Source organism: Perognathus longimembris, chromosome 7, assembly GCF_023159225.1.
Source record: "Perognathus longimembris pacificus isolate PPM17 chromosome 7, ASM2315922v1, whole genome shotgun sequence".
NCBI lineage: Eukaryota > Metazoa > Chordata > Mammalia > Rodentia > Heteromyidae > Perognathus > Perognathus longimembris.
Genome location: NC_063167.1, coordinates 67,501,367 through 67,521,929, shown reverse-complemented (window position 1 = coordinate 67,521,929; position 20,563 = coordinate 67,501,367). Strand labels below are relative to the sequence as shown.

The window sequence follows — 20,563 nt, the reverse complement described above, 5'->3', positions numbered from 1 at the left end:
TAGAGTCTTTTTTCTATCTTTTTTCTGCTATTGTTACCCCAATTCTATGTTTCTTTTCTCCAGAGTGCTAGAACTGTCCTTTATATATTATAGCAGTCTCTGAACATATTTGTAAGGTTGGCCGGAAAGGAAACCCACCACGTGGTTCAGGCAGAAAGGAGTTTACTGGGGTGGGGAGGTGGGAGGAAGCAAATTGCCAGCCCACACAAGATGTAGGCATGGGTAGTGAGAGGGGAAGGAAGAAGGGAAAAAGAGAGAAAGAGCAAGAGAGAGTAAGAGAGAAAAGGAAAGAGAGTGGGGACTGTGTCAAGCCAGATTATATAGGAAAAGGTGGGAGATATAGCCATGCGGGTTGGATGTGACCTCAGAGAAGGAAGAGGTAACTGCTTCCAGGTGTGCCAGTTACCTAGGTAACTCAGGTACTGGGGCACAGACTTAAATAGGTGGGGAGCATTTGCATGGAGCCCTCCCTGGGGTGGACCCTACAATGTTAAGCTATTCAACACAGAGCTGATATTCCATGTATACATGTTGATTCATTAGCTTTCAAATTAGTCTTACAGATGTTGTTTTGGCTCAGAACTAGGTTTTGTTTGCTGTATTTGTGCTAGTACTGGGACTTGAATTCAGGGTCTTATATTCTTCCTTAGTTCTTCTGCTCAAGACTGACATTCTACCACTTGATGCACACTTCTACTTCTAGCTTTTTGCTGGTTAATTGGAGATTAGAATTTCTTAGGTTTATCCGCGTAGGTTGGCTTCAAACTACATTCCTCTAATCTCAGCCTCTTGAGTAGCTAGGATTATAGACATGAGCCACCAGCACCAGACTCAGTTCTGAGGTTTGAATTTAGGGTCTTTCACTTCCTAGACAGGCACTCTACTACTTCAACCACACCTACAACCCTTTTTGCTTTTAGTTGTTTTTCAGATGGTCTTGTAGGCTTGCCTAGGGCTGGCCTCAGACTTCCTTTCTCCTATCTATGCTTCCTACAGAGCTAGGATAACAGATAGGTAGACCCCACAACCAGCTTGCTGTTTGAGTCTCTTACATTTTTCAAAATGTATTTATTTATTTAGCCTCAGATGGCCTTGAACTTTGATCCTCCCCAAACCCATCTCCAAAGCAGCTGATATTATAGGCAGGCATCACCACACCCACCCTCCTCCTGCTCATTCTATCCCTAGCTATTATTTCCCTGGTGTACTATCATCCTCGTACTGCCCTGAAAAACAATGCATTCCTTATGAATTTACAGTTCCAAATGGCAAACTCTCTTGGTAATCCCCTTGGTAAAACCCTCCCACAGCCCCTCCCCCATACCTCCTTGGAAAGTAACACTCCTTTGCTGGAGTCTCATTGTCAGCACAAATGCTTGTTGCTAACTTTGATGCAGGGAATGTGATTCTCTGACTTTAAATATTTTCACAAGTTCAGTTTTTCTCTTATTCCCCGCTAATCTACTCTACCTCTATTTAATCTACAACAACTTAATCAATCAAACACTAGAAAGACTGAGGTCATAATTTCTGAATCTGGTTTGAATTTGCAATATACTCCCTTGGCTCAAAATTGATATTATAAATGTACTGGAAGTGTATTTTCCACTTTTTGAACTCAAATTGGTCATTTTTTGGTAGCTGACTTAATAAGGTAAATTCACAACTCTTTGGCTGAGGGGCTTAACTCTACCCCACTACTGCCCACACCACAACACACACACACACACACACACACACACACACACACAGAGCACTGAAGATGATGGGAGATGAATGGAGTCTGCCCTTGCATTCCCCTTAGGTTGTATCACTGTTTGGAACATACTGGTTCTCATCTAGAAACAGATAAGTACAGAGCAAGAAATTCTACCTCAGCTCTAGCCTCATTCTGCAATCTTGCATAAAGGTCTCTGGCTTATGGTGTTCTTTCTAATTAATCAACAGATACATTGTAGGGGACATTTATTGAATGATTACTCTGTACTGTTTTGTTCCTCATAGTTTGTCATTTAACTTAATTCTTGCTCTTTAAGATATTCTGTACTTATACATGAGGAAACAAATACTTAGAAATATTAGGGGACTTGTACTGAGAGAACCAGATGTTTTGGATTTTAAGCCCACAATTTCTGTGTATGTGTGCGCACGCTTGCATGCAAATATTGGTGCTTGAACTCAGGACCTTGAACATTTTCATTGTGGGTTTTTGTTTTGTTTTGGCTTTGTACTCTTGCTTGGCTTTTTTTTTTTTTTTTGCAATTCCACTTATGTTTAATCTTAAATATGTTGTTTAAAAAAAGCGGGGGGGAAGAATAACCGTGATTGTTTTAATAACTACTTAAATTCAGTATGAACACACAGTGTTCTTAGGTCATAATTGATGAGATGGAAGAAAGTGAGATGTCTTTAATCCTTTGATTATTCGGATGGAGCCTAGAAAGGAGATACTAATTAAGGATCAAGCCTAAAACAGGCCCATCCTACATTCATCGTTTACTGTAGAGTGGCGTGTGGTTTTAACCAACAGTGTACAGCTAGGTGCCTGCATTCACACTCATTATCCTAGCTACTCAGAAGGCTGCGTTCAAGCCTGTCCCAAACTTGCTTGGCTTTTTTTGCTCAAAGCTAGAGCTCTACCCTTTGAGCCCTACTCTACTTCCAGCTTTTTGCTGGGTAATTGGAGATAAAAGAGTCATGAACCTTTCTACACAGAGTTCACTTCAAACCTTGATCCTCAGATCTAGTCTCAGCTAGTAACTAACTATATCCTTTTTTCTTATCTGTGTTTAACTTTGTGCTAATACCACTTTATATACAAGAATCAGAATTATATGTGTTTTTAAGAATAATATGTCGCACAGAAATCCTAGAATACCAAATATTACTTTAACGAACTCTTTCAGGAGCTGTCACTGGTTATTGATTTTTTAAAATTATTTATTTATTTCTGTTCTTTTGTTTGTTTGTTTGTTTTGCTAGTCCTGAGGCTTGGACTCAGAGCCTGAGCACTGTCCCTGGCTTCTTTTTGCTCAAGGCTAGCATTCTGCCACTTGAGCCAGAGCGCCACTTCTGGCTTTTTCCTTTTTATGTGGTGCTGAGGAATTGAACCCAGGGCTTCATGCATGCAAGGCGAGCACTCTACCACTAAGCCATATTCCCAGCCCCCTGGTTATTGATTTTACCCAATAAATACTCAAAGATCCTTTTTTTTTTGGCCAGTCCTGGGCCTTGGACTCAGGACCTGAGCACTGTCCCTGGATTCTTTTGGCTCAAGGCTAGCACTCTGACACTTGAGCCACAATGCCACTTCTGGCATTTCTGGCGTTTTCTATATACGTGGTGCTAGGGAATCGAACCCAGGTCTTCATGTATACAAGTCAAGCACTCTTGCCACTCTTGCCATATTCCCAGCCCTCAAAGATCCTTTATGAACATTTATACAAAGTTCTCATTGCAAACTTGAAGCTGCGGACACTTTCAAAAGTAGATTCAAAGCTGGGTACATGTAGCTCATGCCTTTAATCCTAGCTCCTCAAGAGGCTGAGACCTGAGAATCACAGTTAGAAACCAACCTGCATATAGACACAACCACAAGACCCTTATGTCCATCCAATTAGCCAACAAAGCTCCAGAAGTGGAGCTGTAGCTCACGTGGTAGAACACCAGCCTTGGGTAAAAAGCTAAAGGATGGTGCTCCCAGGCCCCAAGTTCAAGGCCCAGTACTGAATCTCTCTCTGTCTCTGTCTCTCTGTCTCTCTCTGTATCTCCGTCTCATCTCTGTCTCTCTCTCTGTCTCTCTCTGTCTCTCTCTCTCACACACACACACAAACACACACATACACAGTAGGTTCAGTTGTTACATATCAAATGAAGAATGTTAGGAAATTTGCTAATAGTAAAATGTTAGTTGTTATTCCTTTTGGCCAAAGACAGTGAATCTAAAAGTGATGCTACTTCAGTTTATTGCAAACCAAATCGTAAGTACCATAGAAATGAAAGAAAAAATAAAACTCTACTTAGAGCTTTAAAAAAACACATCATGTCAGTTTTTAAAGAGTAATTTGGTTAGTGAATAGCCATTTGTATTTTCTATTTTTAAAAAAGGTAATTTTTGGCACTTACTATGTATCAGTTATCATCTATTTTTTGCCCTTGAAAAATAGGAATTTGAACTCAGGGCCTCAGGCGACTATCAACTTTACCACTCTGACTTATTTGCTTAGGCTGGCTTCAAACTGATATCTGGGCTGGGAATATGGCCTAGTGGCAAGAGTGCTTGTCTCGTATACATGAAGCCCTGGGTTCGATTCCCAACCACCACATAAAAAGGAAAAAGCCAGAAGTGGCACTGTGGCTCAAGTGGCAGAGTGCTAGCCTTGAGCAAAAAGAAGCCAGGGACAGTGCTCAGGCCCTGAGTCCAAGGCCCAGGACTGACAAACAAAACAAAACAAAAAACAAACTGATATCTGAATCTAGGATTATGAGTATTATTTAATTTAACAACAAGGTAGGCTGGGTGCTGGTGTCTCAGGCCTGTTATCCTGGCTACTCAGGAGGTTGAGATCTGAGGATCACAGTTGGAAAGCAGCCCAGGTAGAAAAGTCTCTGAGATGCTTATCTCCAGTTAAATCACTGGAAAATGCCAGAAGTGGCACTGTGGCTCCAGTGGTAGAGTGTTAGCCTTCAGCAAAAGGAGCTCAAGGACAGTACCCAGGCCCTGAATTTAAGCCTCAAGTCTGGCAAAAATAAACAAAAACAAAAAAACAGGGTAAATGTTATCTAAATTTTATATTATTAAATTACCTGATTCATGTAATTGTAATTGCTCTGTACAACACCTTTATAATAACAATAAAGTAAATAATAATAGTAATAATAACAATAATAAAGAAAATTGAGGTTCAACAGGTAAAGCAATTTGCCAAAGTCACACAGCTGATAAATAGCAGGAGCAAGTTGAACTTCTATTTATATTTTTATTTTCATTTATTTTTGTGTGCCAGTAATGGGAATTGAACTTGGCATCTAGGGCACTATTTCTTAGCTTTATCTCTCACGGCAGGCACTTCATCATTTGAGCCACAGCTCCAGTTCTGGCTTTTTGGTGATGAATTGAAGATAAGAGGCTCACAAATTTTTCTTGCCTAGGCTGCCTTCAAACAGCACTCCTTAGATCTCAGCCTCCTGAGTAGCTAGGATTACAGGCCTGAGCTACTGGCACTCCAGCAAAATTGCCCTTTTTAGAATTTATGCTTATGTATTTAACCACTTTTAAGTTTTTCAGGTGAAATACAGGATATGTAGTTAGTTACATTTGAATTTCAGATAAATAAATTCTAAGTCAATATTACTTGAAATGTATTTGTGGAAAAATGCATTTGTCTTTTATTTGAAATTAAAATTTATCTAGGCATCCTGTATTTTTATTTGCTAAATCAAGCAACCCTAAATACAGTATGTTGTACTCTGTAAATTCAGATGTCCATATATTGATGTAGCTTAAGTTTGCTTACACTTGAGTTTTGCTACAGGAAAAATGTCAGTGCACCTCTATAAAATCCTCCATGTGTCCTAGTGATCACCTTCTCCTGACACAGCAAGCTTGTTTTGCCCAGTAAGAAAGACTTGGCTTACTCTTGACACCCTTGAACCGTGCCTAAGTTGGTCTCTTCTCACTTCCTCCTTTTTGTTGATGTTGGTACTGGGTCTTGAACTCAAGGCCTGAGCACTTACTGTCCCTTAGCTTTTGGGGCTGAAAGGTAGCACTCTGCCACTTGAGTCACAGATCCACTTCCAGCTTTTTGATGGTTAAATGGAAATAAGAGTCTTGCCAGCTTTCCTGTAGGATTAATTCGAACTATGCTCATCAGATCTTCAGAGTAGCTAGGATTACAGGTATGAGCCATTGGTGCCCACCTTTGGGCTTTCTCTTCTGTGTCCAGCTGTGTCCAGCCTGCTGGCACCTATCATCATTAAATTTCTTTACTGCAAGAGTCTTTGATTCCTGAGTTAGTAGCTGCTTCCTTCCCGATAACAGGGTTCATAGGAGCTAGTGGGAAAGAATGAGCAGGCTAGAGCTTAGCAAAAAGAGACCTTATGTATAAAGTCAGTTGTATAAAATATATAAATTGGTGACATATGTATTGCCAAATAACTTCCTTTTTATCCAAAAGTATTTTATTGTTATTATAAAGATGATATACAGAGGGGTTACAGTTATATGTCATGTAAAGAGTACATTTTTCTTTCTTTCTTTTCTTTTTTTGCTGGTAGTGAGATTTGAACTCTGGGCCTGGGCACTGTTCCTGAGCTCCTTTTGCTCAATGCTAACACTCTACCACTTGAGCCACAGCTCCACTTTCTGGCTTTTTCTGTGATTTAATTTGAGGTATAAGTATCTCACAGACTTTCCTGCCCCGCAGGCTTCGAACCATAATCCTCAGATCTCAGCCTCCTGAGTATCTAGGATTATAGGTGTGAGCCCCAGTGCCCAGCTAAAAGTACATTGCTTTTGGGAAAATGTTACCCCTTCCCTCAGTCTCTCCCAGTTGTTCTTCCTGTCCCTAACCATTTTCCACATAGTGTCTAGTGAGTTCCACTGCTACATTTGTTCATGCTTTGTCCTTCCATTTCTGTGCTTCCCACCTCTGCCTTTCCAAAGATAGATAAAGGAACAAACAAGACAGAAAGAAAACAAAAACAACAGCAAAGAGTAAAACTTTCTTGTTTCCATTTCCTGGAGTTCATTTTGATAAATATTATTTTATATTATCAGAACTACATAGGCATTATGCCTTTGTTTTCATTTCTTTTTTAAAAAATTGGACTTAGGGCCTTGCTCATAGTAAGCATGTATTCCACCACTGAGCTACATTTCCAGCTCAACAAGTTAATCTTGACTGTGTGTTTTCTTCACTCTATGTAGCTCTCATGCAATGTACACCAAGCACTTGCCTGCTTGCTTTCTTTTACCACCCATAACCTCATATGAGAAATAGAGTTCCTTCCTCTCACCTCTCCTCCTTTCTTCCCTTCTTCCTCCCTTTTTCCTTCCCTTCTTCCCTTTTTTTCTTCATTCTTCCTTCCCTTCTGTCTCTCTGTCAGTGGCTCTTTCTCTGTTTTTTGTTCTTTGTGGGGTTTTTAAAGATAGGGTCCCAGGCAGATCTTGAACTCACAATCCTCCTGCCTCAACCTCCTGAGTGTTGGTATTATAGGTGTGAACCACCACCATTCCCTGTTCAGAAACTGTCTCTAATGGCTACCTTGAAGCTAAATGCATTGTTCTTCAGATTGCAGAATGTACTGGAAAACAAATACAAAGTTCCCTGAGAGTAGCTGACCTTCTTTGTCTAACTGTCTATATACAAGCCTAGGTATTTCTACAATTATCTCTGTAGTGAAAGGTTTAAAATTTTGTCAAGGGCTGGGAATATGGCCTAGTGGCAAGAGTGTTTTCCTCGTAAAATTTTGTCAAATATCTTGTATTTTTATTATCCTAGAATAATGTTAACCATAACATTAAAATAACATTTTTGTCATAATGTACCAGTTTTTAATGAATACATTCACTAGCTATCTTAGTTTCTAATCATACTTTATTTATTTGTTTATTTGTACTACTGAGGCTTGAACTTAGGGTCTTGATCTTGCTAGGTAAACAGCACCATTTGAGCCACACCTCCAGCCCTACTTTTTTTTTTTTTACGTACATATTACAGATAAGAAAACTGGGACTGCAAGAAATTAAGCAATTTGCCCAAGGTCACACAGCTGGTAAGCAGAACCTATACTTTAACGTGTATCATCTCACTCCAAGCACCGTATACCTTATTACTACAAAACAATACCTATACATCACAGGATCAATAGATAAGGCTTCCATGAAGAAGCAATTCTTTAAAAAATCACATTAAGGAAGTGTCGTTGTGGCTTAAAGTGGTAGAACACTAGTCTTGAGCACAAAGAAGCTCAAGGACAGTGCCCAAGCCCGGAGTTCAAGCCCTACAACCAACAACAACAACAAGACTATGATCTTCCTATTTCCCTCTCCTGATTAGCTGAGACTACAGGTGTGTATTTCTATATACAGACCCTACAACCAATGTGTTGATGCTCAGAGTCAGGTGCCTTTCCAATTTCTAGCTCTGTGCTTCTCTGCAAAATGAGGCTGATAGTACCTAATTTAATACTGTTTATTGATAGGATTAAACTAGTTATTGTGGAATAATTTTAAAAACTATAACATGACTAATCAATACCAATCATACTTTTACACCCTAGAAGACAAGCTGTATTTTTCCTATGTACACCCTCAGCCTACTGCATGAGTTCTTGGCAAGTGTTAAGCTTCAGTTCAAGTCTGCTATTTAAATGATCATAAGGTGTTATATGTATGAGGTAAGTATTTCATTGAAAAGGTTATCTCTGGGGGTAAGGGTGTGACTCTACTAGTCCAGCAGGTGGCTGGTGTGCATGCAACCTTGTATTTGACCACCAGCACTAAGGAAAAAAAAATAGGTAAATAATTTTCAATTTCATAAAACCCACTAAAACAAGACAAAACACATTAGGCTTTAAAGGGCATAGCCTATGCAATTTACTCACAGGTTACAAGATTTTAAGAGTCCGAGCCCTAAAAATACATTTTCTAAAGTGGTAGGCTCTTTTTCTGTTGATTAGTGTCACAATCTGAATGCTTCTTAAAGACCTTTCCCTAAATTGGTCCTGAAAGTAGCTCTCCTGACCCTGCCAGGTCTGAACATCACTGCACTCTTGAGGGTTACAGGCTATAGCTGAATTGTTTAAAGTATCCTAAGTGTGGGAGGCATTTTAAAAAGGTCCCCAGCCAGTCATTCTACAAAAGAAACAATTTCATCCAGGGAGCATAACAATATTCTCCTTGAGAGGTAGTAATATTATTATCAGCATTAGACAAGTTCTAAATTCTCAAATTTCATAAAAGCATAGGACCCATTCAATGGCTAATTGAGGTGCTGCAAGACCAACACTGCAGGGGGAATTAACGTGATGAGAATGCAGTAATCTGCAAAAAGTGGTATTTTGCAAGAAGAATGAAAAGAAGATGGGTGCTAGTGGCTCACATCCGAGGCTTAGATCTACAGATCATGGTTCAAAACCAGCTTTGGACAGAAAATTCTGTGCTACTCATCTTCAGTTAACCACCAAAAGGCCAGAAGTAGAGGTGTAGTTCAAGTGGTAGTTGGTCAGCCATGAGTGGAAAAGCTAAGTGACAGCATCTAGGCTCTGATTTCAAACCCCAGTACTAGTACAATACTTTTTTTAAGGAAAAAGAAATGAAGAATGTAGAATGAAAAGGTCTATGTAAAATATACAAGGTAGCTTGTAAGAGTCATTGGTGAGGTAGCATCAAAGTGTGGGATTTCAGAGGAGGAGAAAATTCTCCAGGTAAGAAGCTGTCCTTGAGAGACAGGCCTTCAAGGAATTCAGCAGATGGTTGTGTTGGTGGGGGTAGGCAGTGGACAGCATTTGTGATAGGCAGAGAGACAGAATTGGGACAGTTTGGCAGGAATTACAACATGTAGTTGGGTATACATGTAAGGATGCAGTGAGAAGTAAGGCTGGGAATACAAAATTGGGGGCAAGTGTCAGACTGAGTAGATGGTACTTAATCTGGTGGAAAAGTATTGATAGGACAGAGTCATGATTTAACCACTGTGTAGGGGAGTGGTTATGGCATACGATGGATTTAAAAGGAAAGTAACTTGCTGGGCACTGATGGCTCACACCAGTAATCCTAACTACCCAGAAGGCTGAGCTCTGAGGATGCTGGTTTGAAGCCAGTCTGAGCAGGAAAGTCCATGAGATTTGAATCTCCAATTAACCAGCAAAAAGCCAGAAGTGGAGGTGGTAGAGTGCTAGGCTTGAGAGAAAAAAGCCAAGTGAGAGCAAGACCTTGAGTTTAAGGCCCAGTCCTGGTATAACACAGACAAACAAAGAATAAATGTCTAGGGATTATTAATATTTGACCTAACATAGTGGCAATGAAGTTAAATCAGAGGATGAGTGAGCTTTTGGGTAGGAAGTAACTACACCTATGCTAAGCTAAATAAGGCAGCCACTAGCCTGTTACCTGTTTAAAATCGAAATTAAATAAAATGTAAAATTTAATCCCTCAGTTGCAAGTGTTCAGTAGCCCTATGAGGACTGTACAGATAGAGGATAATGCTGTCATAGAAGAATATTTTATTGGACAATGCATATTGGTACACTTCATGAGTTAACTGGGCAGAGGGATGAGGAAAAAGGATTAAAGGACACAGGTTTGGTGATGGCTTGGTGACTGACAAAGCAGATGCCATGAAACAGCAGCTAGGAGGAAGTCGGGAGAAGTAGGATCTGGATTTAGGAAGAAAGATACCTTTTGGCTATTTCAAATATCAGGCAAGAATAATTGTTTCCACAAATGATTGTATGCCCACGACGTGAGGAAAGCAATGTGACCAGTGCTTTGTAAAGCACTTTATGCGGCCACCCAAGCTTTGTGTAGTCCAGAGCTTGTGAGGAGTTGAGGCACTACCTAATTGGCTTATTCCCTCCTGTGCTCAGTTTTTACTGTGTTCAGTCTGTGCAGCATCCTGAAGATAAGGAATAGGTGGTCCACTCCTCAGCTTCTTCCAGACCAATGGCTCTGATACTGTCAGGAAAACAGGGGCCTAACCCTTAGCCTTTTTTTTTTTTGTCACATCTGTCATACTTCCTCTTCCTTGTTGGCCTCACTTCCTCATGCTTGATCCTTGGAAAGTCCCCCATCCACACGTACTTGATTGCTTCCTCTGGAACTATTCCTTCCCCCAGGGGCCATGTCTCCACCCAATCTTTCATTTTTCCCAGCTTAGATTCACTCCAAGGTCTACCACTATAACCTTTCCCTTGCGCAGTGCCTTTCCCCCTCCATCGAATTTCATCAGCCAAATCCTGCCCTGATCAGATCCAACTAGCCTCTAAGCCCCAAGCATAAGAATGAGGCCCAGTGAGATTCATACAATGCTGGGTAGTGTGACTCTAAATTCAAGAGTGGGAGTAAAGAAAGTACAGGTTAGATTTTCCTTCACCAATCCTTTGGGCACTAGTCAGCACCTAGAGAAAACTGAGAAAATGTATTCAGTGTGTGTGTGTGTGTGTGTGTGTGTGTGTGTGTGTGTGTGTGTGTGTGTAAGACTGCTAAACGGTATCATCGGCCCTCAAGTAGAACAATTAGAAAAGTCTTCCTTCTCCCAGGCTGAAGTGATCCCACAAGCCTGGTGGACAAAACAAAATCTGGATTACAGCTCTGACTTGCCCTTTCTGCTCTGCCACCACTAAATGTACCACCTGATCTGGCTCCATCTATGCTCATGTACTGTGCCTCTGTGTCTGTGAATGCATTGTCCTTGTTCTTATTCAAGTACAACCCTGTCACCACTGTGCTATGTCCCATTGCTTCTCACCTACACACAATCTTTCTCCAGGTGTCTCCTCTTTGCATGGTCAACTTTACCTCTCTAGATATTATTCTAGTATACTAATATGAGGAAGTATCTCCATCTTAAAATACCCTTCCACAATCCTCATACTGCTCAGTTGCTATTCTCAACTAAGCTCTTCAAGAGGTTTTTCTTTTCACCTCTCATTCTTTTAACATGCCCTAACCAAATTTTCTTCCCCAAGGCTCTACTGAAAGGTTATTAATCGAAGTTACAAGCAACCTTCAGCAGGTCAAATTCCATGTTTTTACTCACAACCCTCTGCTGAAGATGTGACTTAATTTTAAAATACTACCCCCTGATTTGGGGGGGGGGGTTCAATCCCTAGCACTGGAAAACAAAAACAAAACCCTTTAATACTCTTATCTTAATTATTTTGGTAGTTGTTTGATAAGGCAAGGCAGATCATTTTCTCTTTCCTGAAACAATTGTTTTATCTTCCAAAATTGTACCTCTCCTATTCTTCTTGTTTTTTCTCCTTATTCTCTAAGCTACTCCTCCTCCCTAAGGGATTTTGTGCACAGCCCTGGCTTAAAGGCATTTATGTGAATCCCATTATTTTTCCATATTGACACATCCAACTCAATATCTCCACTTGAGTGCAAAACAGACAAATTGTTTTATGATATGTATGTATGTATGTATGTATGTATGTATGTATGAATTTAGTGTGTGATAGTACTGGAGCTTGAACTCAGGACCTAGGTGCATCCCTTAGCTCTTAAGCTTAAGGCTTGTGCTCTATCTCTTGAGTCACAGCTCTCTTTTCAGCTTCTTGGTGGTTAACTCTCACTGACTTTCCTGCCTGGGCTAGCTTTGAACTACAATCCTCAGATCTTGGCCTTCTGAGTAGCTACGATTACAGGCATGAGCCACTGGCACCCTGGCTAGGCAAATTGTTTTAAAGGTGACAAATATGAAACAATTCTTGATTTCCTCTACTCCAATTCACAAACAGCACAACCATTAACATGGTCATTAAGCCTGAAACTAGGAATCACCAAAAGACCTCTTGTTTTCCCACACAGTGTCACCCAGGTTCAAATCCATTCCAGTTACTCTCTCTGTCTCTCTGTCTCTGTCTCTCTCCATATATATACATATATATCCAGTTAATATATAACTAAAACTAAGGTATAAAACAAAATAAAATATTTTTTTCATTTTTGCCTTTTGCTGCCATCCTTGTCCAAGCTAACATGAACAGCCTCATAATAACTAGTTTCTCTGTGGGTGTTAGTTGCTGCATTCTTAGTGTGCATTTCACACACACAGCAAGGCTAACGTAAAAATGTGATTCAGATAGTCATTTCTGGGCTCACTCTCCTCTTAGGACTTCCTGTTGTTCTTATAATGGCCTGTAGACTACAGGGTCTGGTACCATACCCACCTGTCTGTCCTCTGTCTGGCCCCATTGATTCCACTCTGCCTTTTGCTTGTCTGCAACATGGAACCCACCTATGGATACATGGCTGATTTTCTCTCAGTCTGGAAAGAATTTGCTAAGCTAATTCCTTCATATCATGTGTGCATGTGCACAATTTGGGGGTGGGGGAGTGCGCGCGCAAGCACCAGTACTGGGGTTTGAACTCAGGGCGTGAATGCTGTCCCTTACCATTTTTCACCCAAGATTGGCACTTGGTGGCTTCTAACCTTGTCCTCAGATATCAGGCCCCTGAGTAGCTAAGCTAGAATTACAGGCGTTAGCCACAGGTGCCCGGCTAAGAGTCTACTTTTTGAGAGGCAGTATCTGGGCAGTCATAAAGTTACTTTGTTTTTCTCACACCACTTACCGCTGTCTACCACTTTTGTTTATTGTCTCTGTTCCCTCTCCCTCTCCATGAGAACGCAAGCTCCCAGGGCCCTGTACTTGTCTGTGTTATTTATACATCCTCTGTGCCCAGAACAGTGCAGAGCACCTCCTTGGGTGCTCAATTAATACTAGTCAAAGGGTTCAGCTTCTTCCAAATTCTATACTCCCAGGACCTCTGACCCTCCTCATTTCATTTTTGGTTTTACCCTAACCCCTTCTCCCCTTCTCCCCCGCCTTCCCTCCCGTCCCCGCCCCCAAGCCGAAGTTTCCACGCTCGCAGCCCAGTAGTAGTTCTCAGCAACTCCCACACCTTCGCCAGCGGCTCCTTTAAGCCAACTCCAGAACGCCAGCGAGGGGTGGGGCCGAAATTCCGCTGACGCAAACTCGGAGGGGCGGGGCGGATCCGGGGGCGGGGCCTGCGTGCTGGCGTGCGTGCGCGTTCCCGAGGCGCCGCCGCCGCCGCTCCCGAGGCTGCCGCCGCTGCCGCCGTCGCCGCGCAGAGCCGGATCCTGAGCCGGAGCCACGGCTGTGAGGAGGGAGGAGGAGGAGGAGGAGGAGGAGGAGGAGGAGGAGGAGGAGGTGGTGGAGGAGGCGCTGGACCGGGGGGGTGAGTGAGGGGCGGGGAGCCCCAGCCGGGCCCGGAGTGAGCGGGGGGCTCGGGTCGGCCGAGTCGGGGCTGAGGCGGCTCGTGTCGCCGGTCAGTCCTCTGGCTCCCCCTTCCTCCTCCGCGTTTGCTTTCCACGGTGTCCGGGGCGGCGGCCCAGGGGCCCGCCGGGCGGGAGGGGCCGGAGCTCGGGAGGCCCGGCCGCGTCGTCAGCGCGGGAGCCAACCACGTCCGCGGGACCGAGCCGGTCTGCCGTGGCCGGGCCTGCGGGAGTCGGCCGGGAGGGGCCGGGCCGGGTGTGGGAGAGAAAGAGGACATTGTGTCCCCCCCACCCTCCAACTCTCCGCGGTGTCACGGTGCAGCCCGGCTCCCTCGCCCGGTCTTCGGACGCGGCGTCCCGGCCCCGACCCCGGCGGCCACTGAGGCCGATTAGACCTCGCTGTCTTTTTGGAGCGGCCCCCGCCTGGGTCAGCGCTTCCCGCAAACCCAGCTTGCCCTTTGGGGGGCACGCGAGGGAGGGGCTTGTGGTGTTGGGGTGAATGTTCTGCTCTCCGTGCGCGTGCGGGTGGCTGGAAGCTTTGCCCTGTCTGTGTGCACTTCTGTCCAGGGGTCAGGAACCTCCTCGCCCGCCTTTATCCCTTCCCGCGGGGAGAGCTGACATCCCCACGGCGCACGCCACCTCCAGCCCCTTTCCCGCCCTCTTTGCCCCTTGTCTTCTGTAGCTAGCCATGTGTTCGATTTTTCAGCGTTGCTTTTTTACCCCCCCCCCCCCATGTCTGCCTCTTACCTAAATTTTGTTAGGAAAGAGGTCGCGGTGTGACTCTTGTTTCCGTCCCATTAGGGATTTTGATAGGAGTGTCGCATTGGTGGGATTGTGGCCCCCCCTCCCCCCCAAGCAGGAAGTTAAGGACAGTGTCTTCTGCAGAATTGTGTAATTTACTGCTGTGAGAAGAGGAGGGAGGAGGAGTCTAACCAACCACGTAAACTGAAAAATCAAAAGTTTAAGGGACCTTTGACCTCTTGGGGGAAAAAAAGAACTAGTTTTGAGGAGCAGTGTATTCCCTTTTGAAGGGGAAAAATCTTTGTGTCATTTCTTTCAAGGGAGGAGTGTGTGAGGAGTGGAATAACGGGACAGGAGGTTAATGGGCCACAGCGTTACTGTGTTCTGCTGCCTAGGTGGCAGGTGATTCTTTCTGCATTTTTATTTATTTTTTCTCACCACAGTAAGAAGGAAGTGTCAGTTCTTGGGGAGCTTACCTTCAAAAGCGTGTAAAAGGGCAGTCTCTCAAGAGGTGCTGCTGGAAACAGGATTTGGAAACTTTCTTTGGGTTTCCTGTCAGAATGTCTGGGGGTGGGCATGCCTTCGGTTAGTTTTCCTGTTCTTTTGATGTAATTGATTTCTGCAATACTTTGACACAATAAAGCACTATATTAGGCCCCAGACTCCTTTCCTTTCTTTTACTGTTTTTCTATAACACTTTCAGTTTTGAAGTTGTATTTCTCTTGGTTAGTATTCTTTTTTAGTATGACTTTGACTTTAATCTTGCTTTCTTACCATTTTAATTTAAGTTCTACTTCAAATATGGTTAGGTGTAAAGTATGGAGGATAATACATGCTTGATATTTGTTGCGCGAATTAGTGATTATGAAGGAGTGTTGTCATTTTGAGAAATATTTCAAAATATAAAAATATATAAAATACTTAATTTCAATTCCAGTATATAAAAATGGTCATTTTTAATCTTTTCTAGGCCATTGGCATATCTGGGAAAATGATGAAGTATATGGCTTGTTTCTTCAGCAAAAATAAAATAAGTAACTCGTGTTTTTGCACAAAACTTTACAGTTTCAAAGCTCTGAAACCAATCATAGACATTGGTTTGCAAGTGAAATGGAATTAATGTCATTTCAGTTTACTTTAAAAGCTGCTCAAGTCTTTGTTCACTTTGTGTTGCTTCAGCAATGAAAGCATTTGGACTTTAATAGACTAAATTTTGGATCTTTGGGGTTTTTTTTGGTCTTTTGCCAGTCCTAGGGCTTGAACTCAGGGCCTGAGCACTGTCCCAGGCTTCTTTTTGCTCAAGGCTAGTGCTCTGCGACTTGAGCCACAGTGCCACTTCTAGCTTTTTTCTGTATATGTGGTGCTGAGAAATTGAACCAAGGCTTCATGTATATGAGACTAGCACTTTACCACTAGGCCATATTCCCAGCCCCGATTTTGTATCTTTGGGAATAAGGCTTTTGAGTGAGTGTTAGTGACATTTTTTTGGAGAAAAGTTAATATGACCAGTCATTTTTAAACCAGGGTACCATGGATTCTAAAGAAGTAATTTTTTTTTGTGCCTTTCCTGGGCTTTGAACTCAGGGCCTGAGCACTGTCCCTGGCCTCTTTTTGCTCAAGGCTAGCACTCCACCACTTGAGCCCCAGCACCACCTCCAGCTTTTTCTGTATATGTGGTGCTGAAAAATCAAACCCAGGGATTCATGTATACGTGGTGAGCACTTTACCACTAGGCCATATTCCCAGCCTTCAAAGGAAGTAATTTTGTTCTAGTCTTTTTTGGCAGCATAATATCATAGTCTTGAGTGACATGTTTCTTATTTGCATAAACTACTTTTTGGCAATATGATCATCAAATGTTCACAAACGATTCTATTTCCCTACAACTTTGTTCATATGTATAGTTTTTCTTGTAGTTAATAATTACATCAGTATTCAGTATTCTCTTCAGTACTTTATTGAATGACTGATATGTAGATAAAAGTCCTTACTGTTACAGAACTTATATCCTAGCCTGGAGGGAAAAGCCATAACTAAATAAATAGCAGGGTTAGAGCTATGTAGAAGAGTAACAAAATGTTAGGGGTAAGGCAAGAACATTGGGTAGAGAAGACTGGATCTGAAACCTGAAAGAAGTAAGGGATGTGTGTTCTCTGGGGGGAGTGCAAAGACCCTTGTGTGTATGTGGGCCTTTTGAGAATGGCTAGTCTGGCCAGTGTGACTGGAAGACAATGTAAGCAGGATGGAAAGTGAGGTGGCTTGAGATGAGATGAGAGAAGTAGCTAGGACAACTGTAAGACCTCATAGGCCATAGTAGGCACTTTGGATTTTGCTTTGAATGATATGGAAACTGTTGGAGAGGTGTGTTGTGGTTTTTGTTGTTGTTGTTGTTGTTGTTGTTGTTTTTAATAAAAGACAGACCTGTTCTGACTTAAGTTTGTGAACATCATTCTGACTGCTCTGGAAATAACTTGAGTTGGGGCCTAGGGAGAGGACTAGAATCCAGAAGATAAATCTTTTTATTTCCTCCCAGTGTTCCTCCCAGTGTCTTCATTTTTAACTTTTTAAAGTGATTGTAAAATAGCTCATCTTCCTGCTCTTGCACATACAGGTAGTTCCTGTTTCCCTCCCCATGAAAATAACAATGAAATTGACTTTTGTGTAGGTAGCATTTCTTTTGACACAGTTTCTTGGGATTTATTTCTAAGAGGATTAAAGTATGTGAATATATTAGTCTGCTATGTGTCAAAATTGCCTTAAAAGTTGGTGTCCTAGTTTTTTCACTCACAGTTGTTGAGCATAAGTTTCAGGGCAGTTTCATTTTCTTTGTTTATTATTAACACTTAATAGTTTTAGCTGGGAGTGGATGCCTGTATTCCCAGCTACTCAAGAGGCTGAGATGCACAGATCCCTTTTTGAAGCCAGCCAGTGCAGACAAGTCTGAGAATCTCTTAATCTCTAAGTAGAAAAAGGCTGGAAGTGGAACTGTGGCTCAAGTGGTAGAGCAGTAAAGTACTGAAAAAAGCATCTACGCCCTGAATGCAAATGGTACTGGTGTGCATTCACATGCATGTGTGTGCATGTACATACACACACCCCAGTAGTTTTAGACATAAGAATGAGAGCGTCTAGGTTCAGTTGAATTTAACTCGCCTGCATTCAACATTTAAGCACGGAGCCACAGAGTGCTGATTTTTGGGCTACACAGATGAATTAGAGTCTCTGCTATCAGGAAGTTTTTACATTGGGTTCTAATTTGTAATATAACCACTCCAGTTATTGCTACTGTTTTCCTTTTACTCAGCAACTTTATTAATGTGTTGTTGATGATCTCTATATAAAATAGGCATTCCAGATAGGCATCCAGCTTTTTGTATTGGTAAATTACTTTTTTCTTGCAAAGGGATTTCTAATAATCTTTGTATCTTATCTGATGTTTAAAGAGTCTTACAGATTTTGTTTAGAATCTTACAGGTTTTTTCTCATGTTTTGTTCTTTGCAATGAATTAGGTGATGAATACTTTGTTAAGTCTAATTTTTAGATTTTTTAATTTTTAAATTGTTATTATACAGGTGATATACAGAGGGGTCACAGTTACATAAGATGGGTAAAAGTTCATTTTTTGGACAATCTCACCCCTTGCAATTTTTTAATTAAAAAGACTTGGCTTTGTTATGTAGAGTCAGCTTAACATCTCTGCAATTTTTCTTAGTTTATAGAAATGGATGATAGTAGTTTTGAGAGAAATTAAACCACTTAAAGGCTTTACTTGGTATTCCTGGTTCTGAAATCTAGATAGCTTGATTTTGGCCTGAGCATGATTTGATGCCTGTAAAGGGAGTTGAACTAACTTGAGTTACCAGAAAGCATCTGACATTTGTTAGAAACCCACCTCAGATTATTTCTCAGCTCTTCATTTCAAAAATCTCTTATTTTATATATTCAATAAAAATAACACGAATAAGGAATTTTATATCTTAATACTGTGATATCCTAAAAAAGTGAAGATAAACTTACTTCCTCCTAATGTTTATTTTTCAAATTAAACTAACCATTTGTAAAGAGTTATGGCATATTTCCAAGTATTATAGGTTTATTCTGATGTCATATAATTGCTATATAACTTAATATCAAATTCATGTCATGATATTAGCACTGAACAACAATATTTAAGCTTTTATATGTTCCTGAGACAGGTGATCATCCATTTTTGTGTGGGGGGTGATTACAAGTAGTAGATTTTTTTTTTTTGGCCTTCTTACATAGAATGTCACGTTTTGAATTCTTTGTTATTTGAGAGGACCGTTTTAAGAGAGCAGTTTGTTTCAAAGTGAAATGACCCAGATAAGTATTGAACCTATAAGCTTAGCTTTGTTCATTATCATGATGTTCTGATCAACAAAGCAGTTCACTAGAGAACTGTGCCATGCTCTCATTTCCTCTTGAAAATAGGCTTTTCAGAGAAGGTATAAACATGCACATGTGTGTACCTGTGTACACACACACTGTTTTAAAAAATTGTGTGTGATTATTAAGATAGTGTTTAAAACTGTATGCTTTTTATAATGTCTAAAAATAGTCCTTTTGGGCTGGGAATATGGCCTAGTGGCAAGAGTGCTTGCCTCCTACACATGAAGCTCTCAGTTCGATTCCCTAGCACTACATATATGGAAAACGGCCAGAAGGGGCGCTGTGGCTCAGGTGGCAGAGTGCTAGCCTTGAGCGGGAAGAAGCCAGGGAAGGTGCTCAGGCCCAGGACTGGTCAAAAAAATAAATAAATAAAAATAGTCCTTTTAATATAATTTTTAAAGTATATGGCATACACATGGATGATTAATTTTTTATGAAATAAACTGAATTTATTGGACAAGAAAATTACTTTCTTAAAAGCATTTATTTAGGTTATGTAAATTTATGGTAGCTGAGTCTGAAAATTTTTCATTATGCCCCTCTCTAATATTCCCAGTCTCGTGTCTTTTGCTTATTTAGTTCACAAATTGCTGGAGATGATTGAATCATCCAAGTGTGGGATGGTAAAATTAACTAAATCTGAAATTACATATGTAATCCTGTGTTTAGTTTCAGAATATATTTAAATTAAGCATATTTTATTATATATAAATATATATATAATGAAACAGTTTTTGCAAAGCTCTGCTATCTATATACCCTTATTCTGGGGTAAAACCTTGTTTTGTTGTTGTTCATGATAGGTTGTAGTTTAGCTATAAAAAATTTTAAAGAGAACTACATCCAAATTCCATTTGTACTACTCCCAAATAAAGATTGTAATAGTATAAGTAGTAGTGGAAAGTCTTACGACAAGCTGAACATTTCAGATCTGTCAAATATGTAACCCAGAGAGTAAATTCATTCACTGTGTTTTTAGTGATATTTTAAACTTGGTTTATAAATACAACCATTCTGTTCTAGACAAGTTACTATATTATAAAACATTTAAAAAGCAACCAGTAAGTTAATTCTTAAAGCATTGAAATTTAACACTAACCTTTGAATCTTATGTAGTTTACATGTTAGCCCAAATCTGTTGATATACTGATACTTTTTAATGTGAAAATGTTGTAAAATTTTATTAGGGGATTTCAGATTAAATTATTGAATACATGTTTGATCCAAAATTAGGCTCTTTGATGGCTAAAAAGATATCAATGTGTAGTTCTACTTTGATGAATTTATAGTAGTCCAGTGGTTTATTTTGTGTTTGATAATGCTGAACGTATTTATAAATAAATGTATTTTTATGGTAGAAACTAGAATAATCTCCATTTTCTAAGTAAAATGACTTTGAGATTTTCTCTTGTTTGTAAACCACTATTTGTATGGACCTATTTTCTGG

At 40.9% G+C, this 20,563-nt stretch overlaps 1 long non-coding RNA gene across 1 annotated transcript; it reads left to right on the top strand.

Annotated features, from left to right (window-relative positions):
• The first annotated feature begins 316 nt into the window (after window positions 1-316).
• On the top strand, window positions 317-19,505 carry LOC125355400. The gene is made up of 3 exons (XR_007211655.1): window positions 317-489; window positions 7,774-7,776; window positions 19,495-19,505. It is a non-coding gene; the product is annotated as an uncharacterized LOC125355400 (long non-coding RNA).
• The last annotated feature ends 1,058 nt before the right edge of the window (window positions 19,506-20,563 follow it).